Source organism: Triticum dicoccoides, chromosome 5B (genome assembly GCF_002162155.2).
Source record: "Triticum dicoccoides isolate Atlit2015 ecotype Zavitan chromosome 5B, WEW_v2.0, whole genome shotgun sequence".
NCBI classification, from domain to species: domain Eukaryota; kingdom Viridiplantae; phylum Streptophyta; class Magnoliopsida; order Poales; family Poaceae; genus Triticum; species Triticum dicoccoides.
Genome location: NC_041389.1, coordinates 104,689,289 through 104,699,020, shown reverse-complemented (window position 1 = coordinate 104,699,020; position 9,732 = coordinate 104,689,289). Strand labels below are relative to the sequence as shown.

The window sequence follows — 9,732 nt, the reverse complement described above, 5'->3', positions numbered from 1 at the left end:
ACAAGCTGCACATGCCCACAAGAACCCAGATCAGCATTCTAGCTAGGGTCGACCAATTGCAAGATCTAACACAGATGAACCAAGCAAGCAAGAGAAGAACACACACCTCCTGCTTCATGTAGGTGTTGTCGGTGATGTAGCAGAAGTCCTCCACATTTGGGGGGATGATCTCCTCGTACTTACTGGATCCACAAAACGGATCTGAAGTCAGGTTCATATCTTGATTTAACTGAACACTCAGCACAGAAATGAGGAAAAAATGGGGGCTTACGAGGCAATGAGCATGGCAGAGACGCCGAGGAGCTGCAGCTTTTGACGGTTGAGGGAGTTGGACAAGAGGAAGCGGTCGATGTAGGAGATGGGTGGAGCGTGTTGGAGACGAGCTTGTACTCCTCGGCGACCTCGACGAGCCAGTCGACGAGGATGCCGCGCATATTGGGGGTGACGTCCACCTGCACCTTCTCGATGTAATCCGCCGCCAGCCGCCGTATCGCCTGGACCTATAACACAGTCACGTAGCTCATCAGAACCTTGCGACGAATGAGGAAATTTATTAAACCGATGTGACCGAGGAAGAATGGCGCGTACTTCCATGAATCGGAGGTAGGAGTAGATGTCGGACGCGTACGGAGCGTAGAGCTGCGGGTCACCGGTCTCGTCGACCGCGTCGGTTGTCGGCTTGGGTGCGGGGAGGGATAGGGTGGTGGATGGATGGATCCCGGAGCAGAGGAGAGCAGGTGGGGGTGGCTACGCTGGCTGCTACGGGATTAGAGGATGGGATCCACACCGTGATCCGGATGAGAGCAGGATGGGGTCTACACGAGGCCGTCATCTGGGTTTGTGGCGTGGTGGAGGCGGCCGTGAGGAGGGGAGGAGGAGAGGGCGAGGGAGGGAGGGCGCCGCCGCCAGCGAGGGGATGGTAGGGTTAGAGAGGACTGGCAGCGTCGATCTGGATCGGGGAGAGAGAGGGAGGCGGCGGGCGGAAGGAAGGGAGGAGAGGTGAGTGGATCTGGGTAGGGTTTGGTGCGGTGGGTTTCTTCAAATGGATGGATGGATGGATGGATGGTGGGATTGCTAGCAATGGATGGTAGGATGTCTGCCATGTCATCGATCCGTGTGACAGGTGGTTCCCCCAATCAGAGTCTAGCTTATGTAATTGTGTTGTTTCTCTTTTGTTTCTTTTATATTTTTTACACTCTTATTTTGGGTAAACACTCAATATATTAGCTTCATGTTGTATGTTTAAATGACCCAATATTGTGTTCATATGTGTATCTTAGGATTTCAAACAATGATGATATTGTGGTCTTCATTTGCATTGCACAGAAAAATCATTTTCCATTTTTCGAGTGCCCAACATGTTTTTTTTGAAGGACCTATCATATATTTGTTGCAAAATTAGACCACACCATTTTTAAAATAATACTATAACATATTTAATGCACAATTGACCAAATGGTTGGGTGTCAAAAGTTTCGATCCACCTCTCGTGAAAAAGACAAATTTCCGTCAATTCAGCTGGAAGTGGGTCAAATTTGAACTGCAGCTACCTCGTAGTTTGCTATTTATTTTTTTCAAAAATTATTTCTAGGTACAAAAGTATCTCTTTAATCAGAGAAACACCAAAAAAATTCCAAGATTCAACCACTAACTAGGAACGGTCATTCCCGCCGTTTTGACCGCATTTTGAAACGGGCATAAAAAATTCAAAAGAAATCAAAAAATTGGAAAACCTTCACATTATGTCATTATATGTGACCAAGTTATCAGGAAAAATAATAAACTTGTAATACGGTAATTATTTTAAAAAAGTGTTCTCAGAAACGAGCTATCATGTGTGAAGATTCATGGCTTTCAAGCCAAATGATCAATCTTATGGCCACATTCATGGCATAGTTTGTTCAAATGATCTCATATTGTGCACAAGGGTGCATATTGGAATGGCAAACAATGTTGCCTAAGGAAGTTTTCATTTTCTTTGGACGAAAAAACCATTTTCCATTTTCTGAGTGCCCAAAATGAGTTTTTTTTTGTGAAGAACCTACCAAATAATTGTTGCAAAATTGGACCAAATCATTTTTCTAAAATACTAGGCCATATTTAATGCACAATTGACCAAATGGTTGGGTGTAAAAATATTTGATCCACCTCTGGTGAAAAAGACAAATTCCCGCCGATTCAGTTGGAAGCGGGTCAAATTTGAACTGCAGCTGCCTCATAGTTTGCTATTTATTTTTTTCCAAAAATCATTTCTAGGTACATAAGTATCTATTTAATCACAGAAACATCAAAAGTTTTCCAAGATTCAACCACTAGCTGGGAATGGTCAAGCCCGCCGTTTTGACCACATTTTGAAACGGGCATAAAAAATTCAAAAAAAATCAAAAAAAATGGAAAACCTTCGCATTGTGTCATTATATGTGACCAAGTTTCCAGGAAAAATAATAAACTTGTAATACAGAAATTATTTTAAAAAAGTGTTCTAAAAAATGAGCTATCATGCGTGAAGATTCATGGCTTTCAAGCCAAATGATCAATCTTATGGCCACATTCATGGCATATTTTGCTCAAATAATATCATATTGTGCACGAGGGTGCATCTTGGAATTCCAAACAATGTTTCCTAAGGGAGATTTCACTTTCATTGCACAAAAGAGCCATTTTCCATTTTTCGAGTGCCCCAAGTGAGGTTTTTTTGTGAAGGACCTACCAAATAATTCTTGCAAAATTGGACCAAATCATTTTTATAAAATAGTATGCCATATTTAATGCACAATTGACCAAATGGTTGGGTGTAAAAAGATTTGATCCACCTCTGGTGAAAAAGACAAATTTCCATCGATTCAACTGGAAGCGGGTCAAATTTGAACTGCAGCTGCCTCATAGTTTGCTATTTATTTTTTCCAAAAATCATTTCTAGGTAAATAAGTATCTATTTAATTAGAGAAACATCAAAAGTTTTCCAAGATTCAACCACTAGCTACGAACGGTCAAGCCCGCCGTTTTGACCGCATTTTGAAACGGGCATAAAAAATTCAAAAAAAAACAAAAAATTGGAAAACCTTCGCATTGTGTCATTATATGTGACCAAGTTTCCAGGAAAAATAATAAACTTGTAATACGGAAATTATTTTAAAAAAGTGTTCTCGAAAATGAGCTATCATGCGTGAAGATTCATGGCTTTCAAGCCAAATGATCAATCTTATGGCCACATTCATGGAATAGTTTGTTCAAATAATATCATATTGTGCACAAGAGTGCATCTTGGAATGGCAAACAATGTTGCATAAGGAAGTTTTCATTTTCTTTGCACGGAAAATTCATTTTCCATTTTCCGAGTGCGTGAAATGAGTTTTTTTTGTGAAGGACCTACCATATATTTGTTGCAAAATTGGACCTAATCAATTTTATAAAATACTACGCCATATATAATGCACAATTGACAAAATGGTTGGGTGTCAAAAGTTTTGATCCACCTCTGGTGAAAAAGATAAATTCCCGCCAATTCAGTTAGAAGCGGGTCAAATTTGAACTGCAGCTGCCTCATAGTTTGCTATTTATTTTTTCCAAAAATCATTTCTAGTTACATAAGTACCTATTTAATCATAAATACATGGTTTGGTGGCGATATGTCGAGGTTTGGACGGTGGCCGAGGGCTCCAACTCTAGAGCGCGTAAACTAGCATGCCCGTCGCATGGTCACCGCATGCCCGTGGTGTTGCCATGTGTTCTGGGTGGTCTAGGCATGTCTAGTGGGTTGGGCACTCCCCATGTAGGTGCTAGGAAGAAAAACACAACATAAGATTCTCACGAGGAGACCGATCGATGCTCAAACATGAATAAGCAGCAAGTGTTTGATTAGCGGTACAAGAAATGCACATGGCTAATGGGCGTGAGTTTTGGCTGAGGATGATCAGTTACTAAGAAGACCGTCTTCACAAATTTTCAGCTCAAAAGGAGGACCCTAGGTGGTACTTGCTTTGCAAAGTACCACACTGGACATAAATATGAATGTTGAAGCTGGGCTCAAAGTAATGAATGGATTGAGCTGGCATGTGGTGGAGGATGGTTATTTGGGTAGAGGAAAGCACTGTAGAAAATGGATACCATTTGGACATGCCAAAATGGTACTTCCTTCACAATGTGCTGCTCTGAACATAATAGGAAAATGAATATTGTTGAGTTATTTTTGAACTAGGCAAGGAATATTTTTGAACATATTTGATGAAGATATTATCCAAAGAATATATGAGATTTTTTGGGAATTTTTGGAATAACAGAAATATAGGTTGCTTCATAACCTAGCGCAAAAATTGACACATGGACATGACACATAGGCAAAACTGATGAGATGGCGCCTAGTCATCACAACCCACCACAATCTACAAGGCTATGACCATCTATATTGGTCGTTAACAACTAGAAATAAGGAGCGGACCAGCACTGTTTGCTTTATGACCATTTCGTGTAAGGACATTATGACCTTTCTGACCAAAATGGTCGCAATGGTTTAGGGTTTGGAGCCACCCGAACAGCTTTTGACCAATTGGTCTCAAATGGTCATAGATCTATGACCAATTCTTCTAGGGTCACTGACAGAAGGTCACTAATTGACATATTTCTTGTAGTGCATGTAAAAGTAACTCCCAAATGTTTGATAATAAACAGGGCAATAGGTTCTCCTCATCATCTACTTCCCAAAACCCACATGTTAATCAGATCCTAACCATGCAATGTTTGAGGGCGGATCTAATGCAATAAAACTGGGTAGTAAAGAGGTATGATCAAAGTGTTACTTGCCTTGCTGATGATCCGCAAAACCTAGAGACTCGTAGTAGCATGCTTCGCACTCTAGGTACTCTATCGCAAACAAACAATAACATACATAAGAACTCAACTAGAAGCATGGGTAAAACTCAAATAAAAGATCTAACCGGAAAGTTCAACTGAACAACTCCGGTTTCCAAAAAGAATCAAATCAAACAGAGAAATGAAACTCAAACTACGAAAGAAACAAGATTCATTTACTAATCTGGACTAAAGTCAAATTTTACAGTACCAAAATGTTGTTCAAGTTGATTAAACAGAAAGAGGGCTTCGAGACGAAGATCTAGGCGCTTGAATCACCTAAATTGGATAAACGGGCGAAAAGATAAACTAAAACGAAGATTAGGGCGGAAATCACGATCGAAAAATAATCGTGAAAAACCCTAGAAAAAGAAAAACTGACGAACAAGCTAATGAACGAACGTTCGCTGTCTGCGGCTAACGGATGAACATCATTCGTTAAAATGAACATACGGACGAATGTCCGCTATTTAACTCAATCGGAAGAAAAAATGAACCGATCTAAAAAAACGAAACTAGGTTTTTTTTTAAAATCGAACGGTTTTCTCAGATAAACCGGCAGCGGCGGTCAGTCCATGGGGGCGGCCGAACGGGGTGACGTCGGCGGCGGGGGACGTCGAACGGGGCGGCGGCTCCATGCGGCGGCGGTACTAGGGTTGCGAAGGCGGGGTGGCGGGACGGGCTGGGGCGGCTCAAGGCCTCGGCCTTTAAAGAGACCGGTCGGGCTGGAGTCCTGGGCGGACACGGCCCGATAAGTCTGTTGACTTTTTTTTAAATAATTTTGTTGCGCAGAAAAACAAATAAAAAAATACTAAATGGACTCCAAAAATCCTGTAATAAATTTTCCTCGTACTCTAAAAATATAGCGGACAAGGTGAACATTTATTTGGGCCTCTAATGCAATTTTGAAAAACGCAATTTTTTCTATTTCAAATAAAATAGCAATAAAACTCCGAATAAAAATTCTTATTTGATTTTAATATTTTTCCTCCAATATTTCTTTATTTTGGAGAAGTCATTTTATCCCCTCTCTTTTATTTTGATATAAGAAATATTCAAATAGAAAATAATTAAAACCAAATGATCCTCTTTTCAAAATTTGAGAAAACTCAAATATGAAAATAATGAAATCCCCAAGTCTCTCTGTGGGTCCTTGAGTCGCTTAGAATTTCTAGGATCAACCAAAATGCAATAAAATATGATATGCAATGATGATCTAATGTATAACATTCCAAATTGAAAATTTGGGACATTACACTAAGCTTGGGGGAGTACGTGTTTCCACCGACCTTACATTTATGTCCACATATTTCATTAGTCGGTGTTCACACTTTTTCATTATATCATCCATGCTTAGATTTATTTTCTTGCTTTCTTCTTGTGTGTTTGAAAAACTTTAGAAAAACCAAGAAAATTAGAGGTAGTAATTTACTTTCTATGGATGCTTAGTAGTAGTATTAAAAAGAAAATCCAAAAAGATTTCCTTGTTCTTCTTTTTCTTGTTGAGAGCTTTCCCGTGTAAATAGTTTTTCTCGTTTTTGCTTTTCCCTTTTATTTGCCCATTCTAGAAAATCAGAAACTCCAAAAATATTTCAGTGTGTTTCTCTGAACTTATTTTCTTTTTATTCGAGTCTTACCAAGGAGAAGACCACGATGAAAATGTTGAGTGGCTCTCATATGAATAATTGTTGAACTAATAAGAGCACATTTTACCCTGTCTTCTCCTGTTAAATAAAATGTTTGCAGATTCCAGCTTAGTCCATGGCACTCTTGCACTATTATTATTTTCATATCGTTCGGTCATGCAAGTGAAAGGCAATAACGACGACATCCGACGAACTGGCCGTGGCAGGGAGAAACTGGTATGAACTCGACTTGTTCTATTTTTGTAAATATGTTTAACCTAGTATCCATGATTCAGCCCATTATGATTAAACATGTTTGCAATGACAATTAGGAGTGACAAGAACCTAAGCTTGGGGATTCCCAAGGCACCCCCAAGGTAATATTCAAGGAAGATCCAAGCAACTAAGCTTGGGGATGCCCCGAATGGAATCCCCTCTTTCGTCTCCAACATTATCGGTAACCTCACTTGGAGCTACGTTTTAATTCGTCACATGATATGTATTTTGCTTGGAGCATCAATTTATTTTGTTAGGATTTTCTTGCTATTATTTAGAATAATGTTTTGCATCTTTTATTTCAATAAAAGTGGCAATGATGGCCCTTGTCATGCTTATTTTGCAAGTATACATGTTGCTGTTTCAAAACAGAAAGTTTATCATTGTTGCCAAAATTCCCTAGAAAAATAAGAATGTGATAAAATGCTGAAACTTTTAGCAAAATAAGCTCTGATAAATTTTCTATAGTGTAGTATTTTTCTCATAATTTCTGGAGTTAGGAAAGTATGATGAATCTTGCATTCTTTATAGACTGTACTGTTTTGGCAGATTGCTGTTATGTTTGCATATGTTTGCTTGTTTAATGATTCTATTTGAGGATAGGAGTATTAAATATGCAGAGGAATTTAGTATGCAATGTTGAATAATAATTTTAGTGATTTGCTACAGTAGAGAATGATAAGATTTTTCACCAATTTATACTAACTTATCTCACGAGTTCTTGTTGAGTTTTGTGTGGATGAAGTTTTTGAGATTTAGGGAAACCGTGATATGAGAAGAATTAAGGAGACATAAAAGCTCAAGCTTGGGGATGCCCAAGGCACCCCAAGATAATATTTCAAGAAGTCTCAAGCATCTAAGCTTGGGGATGCCCCGCTAGGCATCCCATCTTTCTTATTCAACAATTATCGGTTGAGCCTAAGTTCTTGCTTTTTCACATGAGTTGTGCTATGATTGGAATGTCATTTTATTTTCATTTTTCTTGTTGTTTTAATAAAATACTTAGATCTGAAAGTTTTTAAATAAGAGAGAACTCACAATTAGCTACCCATTTACATAACTACTCATTTGATCTTCACTTATATCTTTTTGGAGTAGTTTGTCATTTTCTCTCGTGCTTCACTTATATCCTATGAGTAAATTGTTGAATGAATTGAATATCATGAAGTTGAAATCACATGTTCATATCATGCGTAGTAGTGGCTTCACATTGGGTTTAGAAAGTGAAAGCTTTTGAAGCTTGGGAATCATAATATTGGTCATGCAAGCAATTAACGAATAATTAGTATAAGGAAGAGAACTTTCACATGCAAATACACTATCTTGGAAATCTTTTGTGATTGTGAGCCCCCATCAAAATATTATATGCCAAATTTTTTGACATTGGACAAGGAAGACAATGTAACGATTTATGTTTGTTCATATTCACATAGAAGTTATATTGTCATAGATCCTTCAACATGTGGTGCTTGCCCGCTATCTTTGCTAGCCAACAATTCCGCACCAAGTAGAGATACTACTTGTGCATACAAAAACCCTTAAACCCAAATATTCTTTTGAGAGTCCACCATACCTACCTAAGGATTGAGCAAGATCCTTCAAGTAAGTTGTCATCGGTGCAATAAGGCAATAAAAATTGCTTCTAAAAGTGATAGATCATTTAGTGTAAGAGAAAATGGAGCGTAGTACGAACTTGTGATGGCAAAGAGTAAAAGAGACAGACTGCATAATAAAGGTTGCTATCATAAGGGGCAATATAATGTGATGTTCTTTTGCACTAAGGGGTTGAGCATACAAACAAATAAGTGCATGGCAACCTTTGGTTCCCTCTGCGAAGGGCCTATCTTTTACTTTTATGTATTTACTTTCATGCAAAGAGTCAAAGTATTTCTCTCTATTCCTTTTTATTTTTCTCTTTGGAAAGAATCATGTGGTGAGGAAAGATCTAGGAACATATATCCAGTTGAATATGGGTAGCATGAGTTATTATTGTTGACATCACCCAAAGGTGAATACGTTGGGATGCGAAATGATAAGCCCCTATCTTTCTATGTGTCCGGTTGAAACATTTTGCTCATGTGTATGCGGTGAGTGTTAGCAATCATAGAAGACTATATGATGGTTGAGTATGTGGAGCTCTTACTTAGACTCTGTTGAATAAGTTGAATTGCAATTGCTTGGTGACTGAGAACATAGGTTGTTGAGTTATAAGAGAGTTCATTTTTTGAACCTTAACATGTGAGTTGGTTGCTACTATAACATGAGAAGTTTTATAAGAAAGAATTGTTGTTATGATGCTATAAAAAGTGATTAAAATTATCATTGATCAATCTTATGCACTTTGCTAGCATTCACACTTCATAAATTATTTCTTTTATCATTTACCTACTCGAGGACAAGTAGGAATTAAGCTTGGGGATGCTGATACGTCTCCAACGTATCTATAATTTATGAAGTATTCATGCTGTTTTATTATCATTCTTGGATGTTTTACAATCATTTTATAGCAACTTTATATCATTTTTTGGGACTAACCTATTGACCCAGTGCCCAGTGGCAGTTGCTGTTTTTTGCTTGTTTTTTACATAGTAGGAAATCAATATCAAACGGAGTCCAAACACCGCATTACTTTTTGGAGATTTCTTTTGGACCAGAAGGAACCTAATGGGCCTGAGTTGCACCTGGGGGGTGCCCTGAGGGGGGCACAACCCACCAGGGCGTTCCAGGGCCCCCTGGCGCGCCCAGGTGGTTTGTGCCCACCTCGGTGGCCTCCCGCACCCCCTCTTTACCCTATAAATTCACAAATATTCTGAAACCCATCAGGGTTAACGTAGATCAGAAGTTCCTCCATCGCAAGGCTCTGTAGCCGCCGAAAACCAATCTAGACCCGTTCCGGCACCCTGCCGGAGGGGGGGTCATCTCGGTGGCCATCTTCATCATCCTGGCGGCCACCATGATGAGGAGGGAGTAGTCCACCCTCGGG

At 39.2% G+C, this 9,732-nt stretch overlaps 1 pseudogene; it reads right to left on the bottom strand.

Moving 5' to 3' along the window:
- Positions 1-267: 267 nt before the first annotated feature.
- LOC119309181 lies at positions 268-832 on the bottom strand (annotated as a pseudogene).
- Between the last annotated feature and the right edge of the window lie 8,900 nt (positions 833-9,732).